We start from the raw sequence: 19,415 nt of genomic DNA on the forward strand, positions 1-19,415 counted from the left end.
CAGGAGGTGTGGAATAGCATATATTCCCATGCTGAGTTGGTGTAATCCCAGCCCCAAAGCTCCGAAGGGTGACGTTTTGAAATGTTGACCAAGGCTCACAGCCCTCTGTTTCTACCTTCCAGTTCTCCCAGCTGTCTGACCTTCATTCATCTTGCTGCAGTCTTTCCCTTTCTGCCACTTCTGTGTAACAACTATTCAGACACCCAAACCCATTGTGCAGCCCGGGCCCTACCAGCCCTCCTCTCCTACCTCTCCCTCCCACAGATCATGTCGTTCTTGTCTTCCTCTCCATGTCTTTCAGGGCTGTAGCTCTCTGCTGGGCCCAGGCTTCTGCTGGGCTGGTTCCCTGGCTGCCTTCTTGGTTCCACTAGCAAGTGCGGGCATCAGAAGCATGTGGGTTCAAACCCTGACTGCCACCTGCTGGCCTTGGGACCTTGAGAAGGTCACATCTGCTCTCTGAGCCACAGTTCCCCCATCTGTAAAATGGGTATGATGTTGTCTACCTCTGAAGGCTGTGTAGGGATCAGAGCCAGTGCAAGTACAGAGCCGGGGTGGGGGGCTGCCCTCGATAAACAGCCGCAGTTGTTCTCCACTATTGTCTCTGCATTCCAGCTGTTCAGCTGTGCGGCCAGCCTAGGACCATCCCCTGTGGCCAATGTCTCAGGTAAGGCTGCATAGCTGCATATTCAGGATGCCTCCATCGTGGATCTGTGTATGGTTTCCCCGGCCGTGGGGAGTTTGGGTGAGCTTGGTGGTCTCTCGGCTGCCCTCAGGTGTATTCTCCCTTCCCATTGTACAATTCCATTCTCACCAGCCTATTCTCTCTCACCTAGTCACTAAAAAAAAAAAAAAAAAAAAAAAAAAGACTTGTAGGCATCTGGGTGGTTCAGTCAGTTAAGCATCCAACCCTTGATTCTGGCTCAGGTCATGATCTCCCAGTCTCGAGACTGAGTCCCGTGTCAGCCTCTGCACTGAGCACCGAGCCTGCTTGGGATTCCCTCTCCTTCTCTCTCTGCCCCTCTCCCCCGACTCACTCGCATGCTTGCGCTCTCTCTCTCTCTCTCTCAAAATAGATAAATAAACATTAAAAATAAAAAGACTTGCTTTTATAACCTTTTACTCATTTAAGTGCTAGAATGTACAGGCTTACTCTGCAATTATATACTTTTGGTTTCTTTTAATATACAAAAGTATTAAAATAAAATGGTTGGGCCATGCTTCCGGCTAACAGCATCTTGAATACCACACTTCATAGAATGTGGATCAGCTGACTCCCCCCTCCCCCGCCACGTGTGTGCGCATGTGCGTGTGTTTGTCAATTCTTTATTGTGGGAGATTTGAAACTTGTACAGAAGTAGCAAGAATAGCATAATGAACTCCTTTGTACCCGTGTTTGACAACCATCAGTTTTTGGTGTTTTTGTTTCATCTGCCCCCCTCACTCCCTTATTTTTGCTGGAGTGTTTTTAAAGCAAATCCCAGACATTATATCATTCCACTGTAAATACTTCACTCTGTATCATTAACAGATAAGGCCTTTTAATTTTAACATTACCATAGTACCATTATCACAGTCAGCATAATTAATAATAATTTCTTAGGAGCAGCTAATACCTAGTATGTGTCCCGTTTTCCCTCATCCTGTTTCAGTTGCTTTGTGTGTATCAGGCAAATAAACTTGGAAACTGTGCTCTCATCTATTTCTGTAATGATCACGTATCTACATATATTGTTGCCTCTGTCCCTTTGCCGATCAGCTGGTACCATGTGATCACATTTCTGATGGGTCCTCATTCCATAGTTTCTGTCCCTGGCCTCTCCCTTCCAGGTTTCCCTATGGGCTCCCAACTGGAGGGTCTCTGTCCAGCTACATGTGAAATCTGGAGCTCAGTTATCCTTCCCTTCTCAGCTTCCCCTCTCTGGCCTTGGCCTGCGGGTCTGTTGCCCTGTCCCCGGAAAAGAGGGGGCTCTGGAAGGAGGGGCTGTGGGGAGAGAGCAGCACCCCAGAGTGCCTAATCTGCTAAACACTGCCTCCCTGAGCTGTCCGTGTAAGGCTGCCTGGCTTGCTCAGAGTGGGGGTGGGGGGTGGGGGGTCAAGTGTGGAGTGGGGGGCCGGAAGGGGGTGGCCAGCAGGGTCCCGCGGCTCTGGGAAGCACAGCTGCCTTACTTACCAAGCCGGTGGCTGGGATGGCCGAGTCTTCGTGGGAACGCTCTCCCCTCTCTCAGCTGCAGTCCCCACCATGACCCCACCTCCTGTGCCTCTATGCCCTCTGCCTTCATCTCCAGCCAAGGTCCTGTGCTCTTGGAGCCTGGTCGGCTGGTGTCAGGCTAGGGAGGCTGCTCTGATCCTGCCCGGTCCCATCTTCCCGGGGCTGGGAAAGTCACACCCCAGAGTCCCCCGGGCCTGCTTCCTTCCATTCTCCCTTTGCTTCTGGGGCCTCTCGCCTCGGCTCTGCTGGTTGGCAGTGCTGCCTCCTGGGGAATTGAGGGGATGGGGATACTTGGGGCCTCTTCTTGGCTTGTGTTTTTTTCAGTGAAAAGGAAACCTGGCGCCTTTGGGAAGCCACAGTCTCTCGCTGGCCCTCACTGTTCTCATGTGAGACATGTCCAGAACAGCTCTTGACCTCATTGACTGAGTTGCCCAGAAGGGCACTTGAGATTTAGGTGAGCGTGTGTGTGTGTGTGTGTGTGTGTGTGTGTGTACGCACGCACAGACTTTAAAACTGCTGCCCTGGAACATGGTCAGGCTACAAGGTGAGATAAGACTTAGGGGCGCCTGGGTGTCTCAGTCAGTTAAGCGTCCGACTTCGGCTCGGGTCATACACGGATCCGTGTGTATGTGTGCCTGTGGATGCCAGTGTGTGTGTGTCAATGTGGATCTTTGTGAGTTCGAGCCCCATGTCGGGCCCTGTGCTGACGGCTTGGAACCTGGAGCCTGCATCGGATTCTGTGTCTCGCCCTCTCTTTGTCCCTCCCCCGCTCGCGCTCTGTCTCTGTCTCTCAATAATAAATAAATGTTAAAAAAATTTAATTCTTTAAAAAGACTCAGATGAGGACTGCTCCACATCACCAAAGTGCAGCGGAACTTTCTAGTTCCCAGTCTCTGTTGCAACCACATCTCTCCTTCTCTCCTGTTGCCTCTTTCCTTTAGGGACCTCAGGTTCCTTGGCTTTGTTCCTTCTCTTTCCTGTCTGTTCTATGTCCCTTCTTCTGGGGCCCTGAGGGCTCTGTGTGTTCATGTCATCCCCTGGATTCTCCCTTGTTCCCCTTCGTCCTGACTCTCCAGCCCTAAAATCCAAAGACCTCTCCCTCTTGACTTCATGGGTGGAGGAAGCCCCTTTCTCAGTCTTCACACCTCCATTTCCCAAACCCTTGGTGACTTGGAGGTTTGAGGGCTCATGTCCTCCTGTCCCCCGTTATGGGGACTGTCATCACGCCTCTGGCAGCTGCAGATGCCCCAGAACAGCCCCTAACGTCTGACACTTTCGTGGGGGTACTGCCCTTGCGTGTGTGTTACTCACAGTCCCCCTCCTGGGTCTGTAATGAACACGATTTTTTTCCCTGAGAAAGGTGATGATCCCTAAGATGTCCCTGATCTACCTGGTGGCACTGAAAATATGTGATTTAAGAGTCAGCCAGGAGGGGGATGGTTTGAGGTCCTAGGAGGAACCCTGGCTTAGGAGCTGGGAGACCTGGGTTCAAATTCTGGGTCTCTCACTTCCTGGCAGCAGGGTCTCAGCGGACCCCAGTCCCTTCACCTGCATGATACAATGATGTCATTGAGTTGTAGTGAGCACGGGTGTGATGAGGCGCTCCCCTGGCGGGAGAGGCTCCGCCAGGCTGGTGTGTACTTAGTACGGGAGGCGCATGGGGCGTGTGTTTGCCCAGCTTGGGGCTGGAATGCAGAGAGGTCTTATAGTTTAGCCTGCGTCTCAGGATGGACATAGACCTCTTTTCCTTCCCTGCGTGCATGTCCCTGGGGGGGAAACTGAGGCCTGCAGCGGGCCCGGGGTCCCTGGAGAGGGGAGAGTGGCAGGCTCCTGGCCAAGGTGTCTGTGCTGGCGGTGTCGGCCTCTGGGGCTCCTCCAGGACGGCGCTGCGGGTGGGTGGAATCCACAGGGGTGAGACAGCGAGTCCGGAACGTGCCGAGGATGCTTGGGGCCGCTTATCTCGGGCCAGGAATGCGCTGCAGTATTATTAGCCGACAGCCTTCTCGCCTTTGGAATAACCACCCGGGTGGCGTGGCAGACATCTGTCCAGTTCTGCCTGCCCAGACAGTCCACGGGTGCCTACGCCAAGCCTCCCGTGGCTGGAGCTCACACGTGTGCCTGTGTGCAAGTGTGTGTGTGTGTGTGTGTGTGTGTGTGTGTGTGTGTGCGCGCGTGCGTGTGCATCCTTGGAAGTATGTACACGGATCCGTGTGTGTGTGTGCATGTGGATGCCAGTGTGTGTGTGTGTCAGTGTGGATCTTTGGGGGCCTTTAGGCACGGGAATGTGTGTGCAAAGAGTGTGCATGTGTATTCTGTAGACATAGTTCCTTGCCTGTGTGTGCAGACAGGTGTGTGTGCATGAGTTTAAGTACATGTGCTTGTGCGTAGTGCTTGGGTACCTGTGCATACATGCACAAATGTGTGTGTATGTGAGTGTGCGAGCATACATGGTTGTGTGGCTGTGTCTGTGTGAGCGCTGCTACCCTGGGGGAAGCAGGAGGCCCCAAGGGGGCCTGGGGGACAGGAGGCGGGTAAAGGACAGAGGGGAGGCTGATGAGTCCACCAGGGCATGATGAGAGGCTGGGAGGCTGGATGGCGAACCACGGCCAGACATGCAGGGCAGAGAGCAGAGGCTGCTGGGCTCTTGGCACCTGGGGTCTGGGCCGTTCCCCTCTATTGGACTCTCCAAGGCAGCATGAGCCCTGAGGTCAGCCGGCCTGGGTCCAAGTCCTGCCTCCATCGCCCACTGGCCATCACTTGGGCAAGTGGCTCCTCAGCTTCTCCAAGCCTCAGTTTTCTCATCTGTATGGTGATGGGAATAATAGTGTCTGCCCAGTAGAATTCATGAGAGAGAAAAAAAATGCAGTGCCTGGGACATAGTGAGAGCTTGATGACTGAGAACATATCACCATCATCATCATGATTATGGACTCCTCTGTCTGCCCCACATCTAGCCTTGGCAATCCCTCTGTGGTCGGGACCCCAGGCAGGATGGGGGACCCCCAGTTCATTCTTGCCCGATAGTAAGATGGAGGCCAGAGAGGGCACAGATCGGCCACGGGTCACCAGGACCCAGACCCTGGCTCCTGGGGACTCTTCCCTCCTGCTACACTGCCTTGTTCCTATTTCTGGGTTACCAGGCTGGAGAGGGAAGGAGAGTCTGGCAGGCTTTCTCACCTGGGCCAACCGCTGCAGACAGCCCAGGGCCAATCTGTTTATCATTCAGCTTCTTAAAGGAAAGAAGTTTCCACTCTCGGTCTTAACTGCTCTCCTGTGAGTCTCCTGCTTTGCAGCTCCCCTGATCCTGCTGCAAATCTTGAATTTCAGATGGAGATGAGTCAGCCCCAACGAAGGCAGGCCCCAGGGTCCTCACCCCCTTGCCCAGTCTTGCGCAGGAGAGCTGGCCATCTGGCAACGTCCTCGCACCTGCTTGGGATACCGCAGCTCCACCTTCTGCTCCTGACTGTGGCCAGATGGGGTGGGATTCCTAGGGAGTGCTGGGCCCATTTAGAGCTGAGCCCCCACCTGGCCTTCCTCTGCCCCTGCCAGCACATCCCACATCCTCTGTCTTGGCCCTGCTGGGCCTCTCTGGACCTCCCAGGTGCCAGGACAGCTGCCCGCCCCCGGGAAGCGAGCCCAGAGTGTCGCCAGGACTGTGGAGGTGGGAGCGGGCACTTTGGCGCCTGGGCATGGTGGGCGGGGTGGGCAGAGGCAGGTGGGGTCTGCCAGGATCTCTCAGCCTGGACAGGCGGTGGTTGCCCTGGACACCAGCTAGAAGAGACTTGTTCCTCATAACCATCACCAACTACCTGGAAGGAAAAGAAAAAACCAACAACAACAGCAAAAACAGCCATCAAACTTTTTTTTTTTTTTTTGAACCTGCTGTTAATGGCCGATTGGCTGTACATTATTAAACAGGCAGCTGGAGATCTGCCAGGGTAGGGTGCTTGAGCCAAGACTCCCAGCTTGAACACAATGTTCCTAGGAAAACAGTCACCCGCGGGGTCCCTGGGGAGGAGCAGCCAGAGGGAGGGGCTCCAGCGGCTGCCCCTTGCCCTGCTCACCCTTCCTGCCCTGGCCTCTGTTCTGGTCATCGGTGGGGAGCAGGACTGGCCTGCACCTGGAGCCCAAGCATCCTTTATCTGGCCCTGTGGGTCCCTCACCACCCCAGGGGCCTGAGCCCCTCTTTCCTTCCTCATGGTTAAGTGGACACAGTCCTCCTTCCATCCCCGCATGGCTAAGCCCAGCACCGGCTCTCCTGGGGGCTAGTGTGATGCAGGTTGGGAGCTGGACACATGGCTCTAGGGTTGACTGCATTGAGTTCCTCCCTATGGTGACATCGGGACTCCCTACTTGTCCTTTCTGGGCTTTAGCTTCCATATAACTATGATGAGAGGATTGGGTTAGTCAACTCTAAATTCCTGTCAACGTTTGTGAGCCCAGAATTGGGTGGCCCCGGGGAGAGCCGGGGGTGATTGTTTTCCAGAGTTTGGAGCCTTTCTTGCCCTATCCCTGGTCCCATCGGTGTCACCAGGAGCCATGTCTCAAGCTAAGCCCTGACAGGAGGGGCTGACCACTGGCCCCATTCACATCGTTTTGGACAGCCCCTCCAGCCCCCTTGGAGCCAACCAGGGGAAAGGTCAAATGTCTGAAGGTGATAGCAAGTGGGAGAGTAAGCTGGGGCTCTGGTGTTTGGGTGACTTCCATCTTGGTGAAGCCAATGTGGCAGAAGGGAACATGGATAAAAAGCACAGAATGGGGTCGAGGTCACCACCAGCGTGGGCCTGCCACCTTCTGCATGGTCAGGCTGCTGCTGGCATGTGTGTGTGGGTCATCGGCTTGGGCACTGAGTCCTAAGGAGCCCTCCATGAACCTCCTGGACATAATATGACACGGTGCTTCGGAGACTGCTGGGGTTCAGGCCTATTGCCCCGCCTCTCTGCTCTTGTCTTGCAGACTTTGGGCAGGCGACTTTGCCTCTCGGGTCTGAGCTCTCTCCACTGTTCGAAGGGGGTTAGAAGGACATCTACTCCCAGGCCTATGGTGGGGAGGGAATGAGCTAATAAGGCATGTGTGGGGTTTATAATGGGGCCTGGCACATGTTACGGGCACATTAGCCATTAGGATTTAAGTGATCCCTCCCTCTGGCTTTCCAGTCTTTCCCCTTGCACCACTCAGCACTGTTCCTGATACGTGTTTGTGCTTCTGTTTGTTCGGCGTCTCGTCCTCTAGGCCAAGTGTCCCTGCGGGCAGGTGCTCCATCTGGCTTTGCGTGTGATCCACCTGTGGTGCTGGCCTGACCCTCTGTGGGCACTCCAAAGCATTTGTTGAATGGATGGGTGAATGTATGAATGAATGAAGGCCAACTGGGACGGGATCAGAAGCAGGGAAATGACCGAGTACCTGGAAGGTGGAAAGATCCAGAAACTGTGGAAGAGCTGGGAATGCCCAGCCTGTGAAACAAGTATTTGGGGAGAGTGTGAACAGGTGTGTGTGTGTGTGTGTGTGTGTGTGTGTGTGTGTGTGAGAGAGAGAGAGAGAGAGAGAGAGAGGGGTGGGGCGGAGAAAGAGAGAGAGAGAGATTTCTGAAAGCTTTAAAGGGACTTGTTCTCTGCAGTGGAACCAGGAGCCACAGGAAGCAGGTTGCCACTCATTGGAGCCTTCCAGCCTCAGCTGGGTGTGGAGCGGGCTCTAAGGGCCTGGTGTGAAAGCAGAGGCTGGCGAGCGAGCATCTGTCAGGCACAGGAGAGCCCGGCACCCGAACAGGATGTCGATGGGCAAAGGCCCTGAGGTCCCTGCTGACATACCGTGGCTGCTTCAGTTAGGAGAGTAGTAGCAATCGTAGCTGATGTCTTTGAGCGTCAGTTTCCTTATCTACAAAATGGGGTTCATAATGGTCAATACCCATAGGGTTGTTGGGAGGATTGAAGTTAATATCCATGAGCTCTAGGAATAGTGCCTGGCACATGTGAAGCCCTCAATAAGTGTGAGTGTTTATTAAACAGGGCCTAAGACATCCGTGAGGAGAGATGAACTGGGACTCTGGGGTGGAGGTGGTGAAGGCTTCTTTGAATGAGGAGGATGTGGGGGATGCTCTGTGTCAGACTCTGTAATCATTTGTCAGAGTGGTTCATAACTTGCCTGAGGTCACACAGCTGGTGAGTGGGGTGGCCAGGCTTCAGTGATGGTCTGGGTGGCACCAAAGCCTAGACTCTTTCCCTTCCCATCCCTGGGCCTTAGTGAGATAGGGCCAGCTTTCCCTGGCTCTCATACTCCAGGAGGGACAGCCCTCATTTCAAGGTGAAGCAAAGAGATTATTATTACCTGTAGGGTAAAAGTCCTCTGGAGGGAGTCTCCAGCTCTGTTCAGCTCTGAAAGTGCTATATAATTAAGAAAATATGGCGGGCGGGAGGGGAGGTGAGGGCTGAAATTTTCAGCAGCCCATCGCCATGGAGCACAGAGCAAAAAGTAGTCATCCGAAGAACGTTGGAGGCCTGAGATTCAATGTTAAGGAGAGGGAATGGTGGGGTGAGGGTCGGTTAGGGGGTGAGAGAAAGGAAGATGCACGGAAGATGAGGAGGTGGGAAGGCCATGCAGGTGATGAGGGGCTGGAGGGGAGGAATCCAGCTTTGGCAGGATCTGGGCTGCTGGGGAGCTCCAGACTTTGGGCAAGGGTGCCCATCTGGGGCCAGACCCCACAGAGCAGTGGCAAAGGGTGAGTCTTGGTGGGGGTGGGGGTGGGGGTGGGAGGCCAGTCGGCCAGCCTGGGACAGCATGTGCGAGCCAAACGTTCAGCCACAAGCCTGGCTCCTCGCCTTCTCCAGCTCAGCAGCCGGCTTGGCTAAAGGTCAGCTCCCAGGCTGGGGCCAACACGCTCCCTACTGATCGGCGCCCGCAGGCCTGGCCTTGTCAGGATGCCTTTGCATCCTTAGCAGCTGCTCAGCTCCTGACTGATGCTGCCTTTTGGATATTCAGAGATGAATGGGAAATGGTCCCAGGCTTCAAGGAATTCACAGATGAAGAGGCAGGGAGACAAAGGAGGAGTATGTAGGCAGTACAGTTTGCCCTGGCTCACTTTCTCAAGACAGTTTTTCAAATATCGGATGATGTATGTTGTGTCCTCTCTTTATCGTCTGAAATAAAAATTGGGCTCAATCTCTTTAGCCTTTCTTGCGCTTTTATTCAATAAATGCTTATGGAGTGTCTTCTGCTGTCCTCTTCTGGATGCTGTTTGGTTTACAGAGTATAGGAGAGAACTCAACACGTCTGATGATGTCTGAGAGGCATGGAATAGAGTAGAACTCTCATCTCCTTTGGTCTAGATTCTATACCTCTATTAATGCACTCCAAAGAGCATGTGCCTTTTGGTGGCAGCCATATCCTCCTGAGAGCAGAATTCTGAATTTTCTGTTTTCTGTTGCCGCTAAATCTTAGACTTTTCCTTGCACGAACTGTTATTAATTCAGTGTTTTTATTTTATGACTTTTTAACCTTAGTTTAGGACTTGACCTCAAGAGAAATGTTCCCTTACTAATTCTGGTCTGTTTGTAGTGTCAATTTTGTATTTTGGTTCAGTTCAACATCTTTCTTTTGCTTTTTTACCTTTGTGTGCTTGGTAAGCCTTGGTTCTAAGTCTTCATCCAAGTTACTGATAAGTATGTTGGACAAGCCAGGGCAGAGGACAGAGCCCTTTGGCAAGTCAGGAAGTTGACATTGATCTATTAATCAACACCTCTTGGCTTGCTGGCTCGGAATCCACTCGGCTTTCTATCTCGTCTCCAAGCATTTCATCACGGCTCCTGCCAACACCTTCCTGAAATCCAGATAACCTGGGTGTGGGGGATTCCCCGACTGTCCAGTCTAGGGACCTTGTAATAATGGGGTTAGGGTGGTGGGTGTGTGTGTGAGGGAGGGCTGTGGGTTCTCTGAAAGGATCCAGGCTGAAGCCGGTGACCATCGCTGGTTTAGGCTTGAGAGGAATCCTGTCCCAGAGGCGATTAACTCCCAGAGTCCTTACAGCTTTAAAATTGGCTTTCTCAGGGGAGACAGGGATTTGTGTGCAGTGAACTGGCACCAGCAATGATTTTCTGCCAAGGACCAATGTCTGCCTAGAAACGTATTCCAGCAATCTTCCGAGGGATCTTCGAGGTTGTCAGATGGGGGGATGGAAGCCAAGAGGGACCAAGAGCGTCCTCTGGTCACCAGGGCATTGGTGGCCGAGTGGGGCTGGACCCCAAGGCCCTGACTTCCAGTCTGAGGTTCTTGGGGCTGGATCTGAGTGCCTTTCCTGGGTGGAAACTGAGGCAGGCTCAGGAGGGAGGGGCTGCCAGCATGTGTCTTGGGGACAAGCTGTTGGCAGGCCATTTTTCTCATGCTTCTCCTGTTCTTTTGATCCTCTGTCCTCAGACCACAGGCGCAAACCAGAGAGGAGGAAACCAGAATGTGGAAGGCCTGGAGCTTCTCCCTCCCTGGGGCAGTGTGTGGCAAAGGGCCCAAGGCTCTGCCCAGCTCTGTACTCTGAGAGATGCTGGGAATGCATGCAAATGAGATGCAAATAAGGGACAGTGGTGAGGAGGGGGTGCCCCTGCTGCTGCCTCAGTCTGGCCTGAATGTCGAGGATGACAAACAGAAAAGGAAGAGACCTGTGACCTGGGCTGTGGAGCCCAGCATCAGGAAGGAAAGGAGAGGGGCTCTGTGGGGCAGCAGGGTGGGGTGTGGCTTCTGGAGCCAGCTCTGGGGAGGGGGGCATGTGGAAGGGGGAGGACCAGAGAATGGCCCTGAGATGAAAGTATCCTGGAGAAAGCCCAAGCTCATCTCTAGCTGCAGGGGCGGGGGGGATGTGGTCAGAAGGGCAAGGGTGCAACTCAATGCACAGACACTGACCAAATGCCTATGGTGTCCCCCACGGCCTGGCTCCCAGCCAGCTGTGTTATGGGCCCAGCAGGATTCTGAGGCCCAAGGCCTCTCCCCTGGGGACCTGGGCATGTGGCCCTCCCTGCCTTCTCTGTGGTAGAGAGGGAGGAAAAGAGTGGGGGCCAAGGGCGCTAGAGGGGAGTAGCTCCAGCATCTCCCTGCCCCCTGTGCTAGGAAGATTGGGAAGCCAATTCCTGCCTGCTGGATGTTGGTCTACTCATAGCCCAGCTCAGAGGAACTTGCCCCTAGCTCCAGAAGGATCTGGGAACCTGGCCCTGCAAGAGTGGGGGTTACGTGACACATGACACGATGACCTCCAGAGGGAGCGCTGGCACCCAGCATTCCCAGTTGTATTGGGGAGTGAGACAGCCTTGAGTTGCAAGACCTGAATTCAGACTCTGTTTCATCAGCTGCCCTGTGGTCTTGGGTTAACTGCTCTGAGCCCAGCTCTAAGACTGGGATAAGAATGACAGCTTATAGCCATTTCTCAGATTTGAATGGGGGCCTGCACAGAAACACACACGGGAAAGTTTTGGTGCAGGGTAGGTCCTCAAGTATTGATGCAAATGGAATGAAGGAAAACATGGGAGCAACTCTGTGCTGGCCCATGGGGCCACGAGGCCAGGGGGAGTCTGGATTCAACATTCGCTGGCAGTATTTCCCTTGACTTTATCTTTGCCCTTTCTTCTCTGTCTCTGTGTGTCCCTTTGTCCTCCTTTCTGTCACATCCCCTCCTGTTCCATTGAAAGTGCCTAACTCAGCACCTGGCCCCGACATGCACGATTCATTTCGCTGCTCTTCTCAATGGCTACTCTGTGGCTCAGTGGCCCTGTCCCAGCGCCCCCAGCTTTGTCTCCTTGCTCCTTCTGGGTCTCTGTTTCTGACCCCCTCTTTGTCCTGCTCTCTCTCCTCCTGACTTTCCTTGCTCTCTGTTTCTCCTGCTTCTATCTTCCATCAACAAGCATCCATTGACTCCTTGCTAGATGCCAGGCACAGCCCTGCTACTTTCTGGGTTCTGTGTCTCTCTCTGCCTCCTTGCTGCCGGCCTCTCTCCCTCCCACCCCTTCAGCCTCCTGCCCTCCCTTCCCCCAGCTCCACAGTCTCCAACACTGGTATTATTCAGTTTTATGAGAAACCCCCAGGCCTACCCCTGAATGGACCAACCACAACTGGAACCAGATGTGCAGTCCAGCACGTGGGGATGGGAGGGAGGGAGGGAGGGAGGGAGGAGGGAAAGGGGCATGGGCTGGCTTAGGAGGCAGGGAGGGGATGGGGGTTGGGAGATGGAAAACCCTGGGAATCCCTTGTCTGCTCTGGCTCAGGGGAGGAGGGCTTTGTGGAGGGGAGGGAATAGGGGCTAAGCAGTCTCCTGTAGAAAGCAGCTCTCACTGTGTGTGTGTGTGTGTGTGTGTGTGTGTGTGACTATGCATGTGCATGTGTGAGAGGCTGAGACTGATACTGGTGAAAGTCCAGGGAGGGACTGGGGGTGGATGGTCAGCTATGGGACAGCTCTTAGAAATAAAGGGGAAGACTACTCAATTTCTTTGGAATCTCCCAGCTCCTTGGAACCCCCTCCCTCCCATCCCATCTATCCTTGACCTTCTGTCTGTGCAGTTTCTAGAGGCTTACTGAATTCATGCCTCCTTGCCCCAGGAGGGCTGGGAAAGAGAGGTGGTATTGGGGTGGAGGATGAGAGTGTCACCTCCAGTGGCTCCTTGCTAGCAACTGAAGCAGGCATCTCTCAGAGCCTCCTGATCTGCTGCAGATGATGCGTGAGGGACATGGTGTAAATGATCCTCAAGTCCTAGCAAGGTCAGTTTTTCTGATGGTCAGTTTTTTGTTTTTTTTTTTTCAACGTTTTTTATTTATTTTTGGGACAGAGAGAGACAGAGCATGAACGGGGGAGGGGCAGAGAGAGAGGGAGACACAGAATCGGAAACAGGCTCCAGGCTCCGAGCCATCAGCCCAGAGCCTGACGCGGGGCTCGAACTCACGGACCGCGAGATCGTGACCTGGCTGAAGTCGGACGCTTAACCGACTGCGCCACCCAGGCGCCCCTGATGGTCAGTTTTTTATATAGCTTTGAAGATAAAAGTCTGCCAACAGTTATCTTGGTACAGCTTTGTGCAGAATCAAACATTAAAAAGTGTTCGTTTATTCAGTCTGTAGCCAACCATCCATCTATCCATCACTCCACCATTTATTTATTCAGTCTGCATTCACTGAGAATCTATGCGGCCACCTTGCACTGGGTACCCAGCATGCGAGGAAAGGGGAAGGAAATGAGGAATGAATCTTTGCTCAACTCACTGGGACATAGACAAGTGCACCCAACCAGTGAGTGTCCCGGCATTAATGTATGAGCAAGAGCCCTCAGTGTTCAGAGGAGGGGCCAGTGCCTATGGGAGGGGCAGTTGCAGAAGGCCCCAGGGAGGATGTGGCTTTTGAATTGAGGCCTGATCATGGAGAAGGAAAAGGGGGAATGGTGCCTTGAAAAGGCTTAGAGGTGGGGCTGTGTCACAGAGGGTCCTTCTGCAGTGCTGGGACTGGATCTGGTAGGCAGTGGGGAGCCTGGGATAGTTTGGTGTCAGTCAGGGTGATGGTGGGGTGTGGGTTGGAAGGAGGAGATGGGGAGGAGGCGTGTCTGCCCTTCGTGACCCAAGACAGGGAGGGGGTTTCCGCTTCTGTGGCAGACTCCCCATCTACCTTTAGAGGAACCCAGATTGCTGACGTGGAATCTCTCACTTCCCTCCCCTGACCAAGGCTGAACCAAGCCCCTGAGTCGATGTTGGTCTGCAGGGATGTGGGAGTTAGTAGGACAGGCTATTAGTATTCATCTTTGTCCCAGAGTTGGGACGAGGGAGGGCTAGACTCTTTCCTCACACGGTCCACAGTCTCAGAGGCACATTCTGTGGGGCCACGTCTCTCCTATCTCTGTCTCTGGCTGCACCTACACACTCACAGAGGGAGGCCACTGGCAAGGGCTGGTAGGTTTAGAGATACTGGGATTTGGGACTCTGGGAATCTAGACTCTCCACCTGGGAAGGGGTGAAGTCATCTTGTTCTGGAGGCCGGGGGTGGGCGCAGTGATGCTTCCGTCTCCACCCTGCCCACATTAGGGTCCTGGGAAGGTGCCCCGCTCCCACCCCCCCAATCCTCAAGGCTTCACTGTCACTGAAGCAGGGGAGCAGTCCTCCAAAGTGCTGATCGTTGCCCTGTGACACTGGCCCTAGATGCCCCCAGATCTTTCCCGAGACTGTTTGTCCCTCCTCTGGGTCTTCCCTGTCACTTTCCTGGGGAAGCGTTTGGATGAATTAATAAAATTAGTGAGTGTTAGAACTGGAAGACATCTTGAAGACCTTTGGATCCAAACTCATCATACAGCAGGGGAAACTGAGGCTCAGAAATGCAGGTCACTGGCCCAGATGGGGAAGAGAAGGGCTTTTCAGTGTCTGGAGAGCTGAGCGGTGGGGAGCTTGGCTCTGGAGTGAGCCTATCCAAGGTTGACTTTCTGCTCAACACCATCCTGTGTGGTCTTGGACAAGTCACCGAACCACTCCAGGATCGCTTTCTTCAGCTAGAATAACGGGAGATTTGAAGATTAAGTGAGAGAGAGAATATTCTTTAAGTGTTCGGCATGCAACAGGTGTGTAGCAAATAAATGACTTTTCCCTTCCCCTCAAAATAATCCTGTCCACTTATCTTCAAACTTTTCAAATCACGTTTCCCCTGATATTTTTAATTATAAATAAATTTTGTCCATATAGGAAAGTTGAAAGGATTAAATGGTAAACTCCGTAGGTTCTATAATGAATCCTTTGGTATATTTGCTTTATCACATTTCTGTTTATCTCTCCATCCATCAGTCCATGTTATTGTTTGATGCTTTTCAAAGACAGCTGAAGCATGCAATTCATTAACCGGAGTTCCTCTTCGCATCACTTTTGCATATAAAACCACAAATGCCTTCACTCAGCCGGGAGAAAAAAAGCAGAGGTGAAGAAAAAAACGGGCTCAGAAGTGAGATTCTGGGTCTCCTGTCACAAAATGAGTTGGGATTGGCATAGAGCAGGGTGCTCTCCAAAAAATTGGGAGTTGCCAGTTATTCCGATTATTATCATCGTTACTGCCATGTGACCAAACATCCTTCTCCGCCCCGCAGCCCTTTGGCCATTTCTCTGCCGCTCTGTTTCTTCCGTGGGGCCCTGGACCTCTTGCCACCTGTCCTCTCGCTTCTGCCCCCAAGCCCTCTGACGCCTCCCTGCCGGTCCTTGGCTGGCTGCTGAAGGAGGTGGGGGCTGCATTGCGGGGTCCCAGGCGCCCGCCCTGCCCTGCCGGGAGCTGCCCGGAGCGGCTGAGCGCTTCAGGGGTTAAAGGCGGCGGCGGCGGCGGCGGCGGCGGCGGCGGCGGGCGGGCTGCTGGCCGGCTCGGGGAAGGAGGCGGTGCGCCGCTGGCCCGCCCGCCGCCGGGGGAGGGAGCCGGGCGAGCGGCGCCCTGGCTCAGTTGCTCCCAGCAGTGGCCCTGGGACTAGCTCCGCTCCTGCTCCCGCTCCCGCCCCGGACACAAGGCTTACTCACGCCCTCCTCCCGGCAGCCAGCTTACCAGCTTCTTGCCAGCCACAGCTGCTGCCCCGTCATTGCCCACTGCCTCTGTCCCAGACAGAGGGGGACCCAGGCACCCACCCACCCGGTGGCTCTTCTGTCAGAAAGGTGAGTGTGGGGTGTGTGTGTGTGTGTGTGTGTGTGTGTGTGTGTGCGCGCGCGCGCGCGCGCGCTCGCGTGCTGGCCTGTCCTACTGATGCTGTCAGGACCTCCCATCACATAAATTAGGGGAGGGGGAGGTCAGCCCACCTGGTCACCTGTCCCGGGGCTAGGCCAGCCCCCAGCCCCCAGCCCGACCTGTCAGTCCCCTGCCCTCATTGTCTGGTTCTGGCAGGGTGTCTGGGGTGTGGTTGTCCCCCGCCAGGAGAGACCAGTCAGAAGGAGTTTTGTTTGCCGGGGAAGTTGCCGGTGTCAGTGGCTGCTTGAGACTGAGGCCAGCAGGGCGAGAGGGGGCAGTCGGGAGTGTGGGTCTGCGGGGCTCTCCTCCCCTCCCTGCTCTCCATACCAGGGGTGCCTCAGGAGGGGACCAGGAGATGGGCGTGGGCATTTTTCCTCTTCATTTCTTTCCCCACCACCGCTGGAGCTGCTGCCGGGCCCTGTTCTCGGGCCTCCCCTTGCTCCCACCTCTCATCTCCCAGAGGGCTGCCCAAGGCTTCCAGGGAGGGTCTAGTGGGCCTGGAAGGGCTTCCATGCTGCGCTCACCTCCCCGCAGCTTGGGTCCCTGGGTCCCTGGGCACAGCCTGGCATAAGTGCCCCCTGCTGCCCTCCCCCAGCCAGCAGCTCTCATTCCCTCCTCACCCCTCTGGGCAGAAATGGCTAATCCAGGTGGTTAATGAACAGACACACGCAGCTGCTTTCCACCCCCCTCTCCTTCCTCTCTTCCCACCCCTGTCTCCTCCTCTGACCCTCTGATGCCCTGCCTGCCACCCTTTCCCAAGTGGGGGAGTCTATGCAGAGCTAAACCTCAGTGTCTGGCCCCCACCCCCCAATTCAGGACCAGGGCCAGGACTGCCTACCCAGATGTTTCTCTGCTGGCCACTGTCTTAGAAGAGGAAACTGGGAGGGGGTGACCGAGTAGTGACCAGGAGAAGCCTGCTGTGCCCCCCAGCCGGGCTCCCTGCAGGGGATGGGGTTAGGGGACAGGATGGGTGCTGGGTAGGGGAGGGCAGGACAAGCAGTTGTGGGGTGAGGCTCAGAGGAGGAACTGGAAACCAGGGTTTCAGAATCTTTGGGGACAGGGGTTTTTCTTCTGGAAGCTGCAGAACTTCTTCCATGTGGCAGAATCAAAGCAGGGGGGTCAGGAGGGCGTGGGGGAGCACTCTCTTTCCTTGAGTCTCTGCTGGGCCCCTTCCTGAAGCTGCCTGGGTGGGGTGGGGACCATTGTGGCTCAGACTTGGCCTTAAGTCGCTTCTAACCCTGCCAGCTGGCGGCTTCTCCTGTCTCCCCCACCCTCGCTGTCCCCCAGGACCTCAGAGCTGGTTATAGCCGAGCCCCCCCTCTGCCCCGACCCCTTTGGCCCAGGTCTGGTGGGGACCTGTGTCTGCATGAGGAGCTGGGTGGGAGAGCTCTCAATAGGACCAGTGCTGGGATCCCCGCTTGGGGAAGGTCTCCCGGAACCCTGAGGTTTGGGAGCCAGGACTTTGATTCAGAGCTGAGAATTATCAGGTGGTGGAGGAGGGGGCGTGGGAATCTCTGCTTCCAGACCCCTGCCTCTCCTTCCCCATCCCTTTCTCAGTACTTCTCATTCTTCACTTCCCACAGATCCCCAGCCGAGAATCTCCCATGGGGGCCACAGCCTCCGGAATCACAAACACCCTGGGGGTTGGTGGCCGGGTGTGGGGGGCTGCTGGGTGGGGTGCAGGGGAGTTCAGGGCCAACCTTGCCGTTGGATGACCATCTTCTCACCTCTGATGGACTGTAGCAGAAGACCTGGAGTTTGAGAATTCTCAGTGCCCTGTTAGTACTGAGGTGGGAACAGGAAGCAAAAAGGGAGAATGGATTTTTGCTTGGTGAAGGAAGTTTGGCTCAGGTCTGTTGAAGGGTTTCTTAACAAGCCTGCTGGTCAGCAGGAGAATGGGCTGCCTTGTGAGGTAGCGAGCCTCCCGTCCTGGGGAGAGTTCGGACAGCGGCTTGAAAACAGCTTGGAAGGATTCCTAAGCTGGGATGCGGTTAGGAGAAATGACCCTGGAGGTCTCTTGGGATGCTGAGGTCCTGGGATTCTTGAAGTCAGGAATTCTCGGACACCCGGAATGGGAGAGCAGGAAGGCGATGGCCTTTGGCCTGGGGCGGGGGCACTGTCTTCTCCTCCCTGCCAGTGTTTGGGGAACAGAGAGCCCGATGCTCTCCCCTCGCACGCGTTGCACACTCTCCTGCCAGGTCTGCCCCAGCTGCTTCCTGCAAGGATTCTGAGTTTCTTCCGATTCTTCCTGTCTTATTCTGAGCCTTGCCCCGTGGGTTAACCCCACAAGGGCCAGCACAGACCTGTGTATGGTATGGAATGGAAGGGATGCCATAGACCTCACCCCCTGCCCCCTCCAGTTAGAGCCCATGCTCCCAGCTAAGGGGGCTAACTGGGGGCCAGTGTGTGAGGATTAGGGATAGGAGTGTGCTTTGAGGTTTGGCAGCTTAAACCCCTGCCCAGTTCGTACCCCCTGACCCTGGCCCTCCCCCCATCCCCCCCACAAGCCCATGAGAAGGGGCCTCCCCAGCCTGCTAGGGCATAGTAGGCAGAGGAGCAGTGCCAAGGTCTGAGATGCAGAAAATCCCCGCGTTGGCTCTTACCTGAGCCTCAGTTTCCAAATTTGTGAAATAACACAGGGTGGTCAGGGGCAGCTTGCAGTGGTTTGTGCAAGTCGCAGGGGGATTTCACGGGAGGAGTGTGGGAGGAGCAGATCACTCGCTGTGTCCACGCCACCTCTCCAGACCTGTGTCTCTGTGGTGTGGGTGCCAGGCTGCCAGAGGAGAGGCATTGTGGGGTTGGAGATACAGGGTTTGGAACCCCAAACCCTGGGAGGCTGGCGCTTTTCATGATGGGAATGTCAAGGTGGGCTTCTGGGAGAGGCTCAGGAACCCACCTGGGCTCCATCCTTCCCGTCCCAGCCTGCCTCTCCACACAACCCCCGTGACTCCTTTTCTCCTTAGTGGAGAGAGTGAAGGAGTAGGGTCTGAGGTCCCCCTGGCCAACCCTCTGCCTCCAGTCAGTCAGTCCTGGCTTCGTCTGAAGATGAAGTCCTTTCCAAGTGTCTAACTGTAGTCCCTCGTCTCGAGCCGGGACTAGATGAGGCAGCTTAATTAGGGCACTCTTTGCTCTGGTCTGACCGAGACCCAATAGAAGGGCAGGAAGGTGAGATGCTGGGTGTGCCCTTGAGCCTAGAGAAGTCAGGGTTAGAGCTGGGGACAGCAAAGACTCTCAGCTGCAGGTCATTTGGCTTCTTGGCTTCTTTCTGGGGCCATGAGTCTTACCCCAGAAAGGGAAACTGAGGTCCAGCTGGGGATGTGTATTGGAGGGGGGCAGAGGAAAGCCCTCCCAGTTACTGGACTCTGAAAAGAGCAAGTGGGTGTGGTGCTGGGGGGAGGGGGAGAGAGGTTTTCAGAGGGACTCTTGTCCCCAGTGCTGTATCCCCATGGCCCTGGCTCTTAGCTTTCAAAGCCATTAGGCACACAGAGGCGTGGGCACCAGTGAGCCGGAACGA

General features: G+C 55.0%; 1 protein-coding gene across 9 annotated transcripts in view; it reads left to right on the top strand.

Annotated features, from left to right (window-relative positions):
- The window catches only part of TNS1 (tensin 1), a 225,196-nt gene that overhangs the window by 74,533 nt on the left and 131,248 nt on the right, over positions 1 to 19,415 (top strand). Inside the window, exon 1 of one of the 9 annotated variants that reach the window (XM_078450891.2) lies at positions 15,539 to 15,831. The exons of the other annotated variants lie outside the window; for them this stretch is intronic. The gene's annotated coding sequence lies outside the window, so the exon portion shown is untranslated. Of the gene's footprint in view, positions 1 to 15,538; positions 15,832 to 19,415 lie in introns of those variants that run through there. 9 annotated transcript variants of the gene reach the window in all.

Source organism: Panthera onca, chromosome C1, assembly GCF_046562875.1.
Source record: "Panthera onca isolate mPanOnc1 chromosome C1, mPanOnc1 haplotype 2, whole genome shotgun sequence".
Lineage (NCBI taxonomy): Eukaryota > Metazoa > Chordata > Mammalia > Carnivora > Felidae > Panthera > Panthera onca.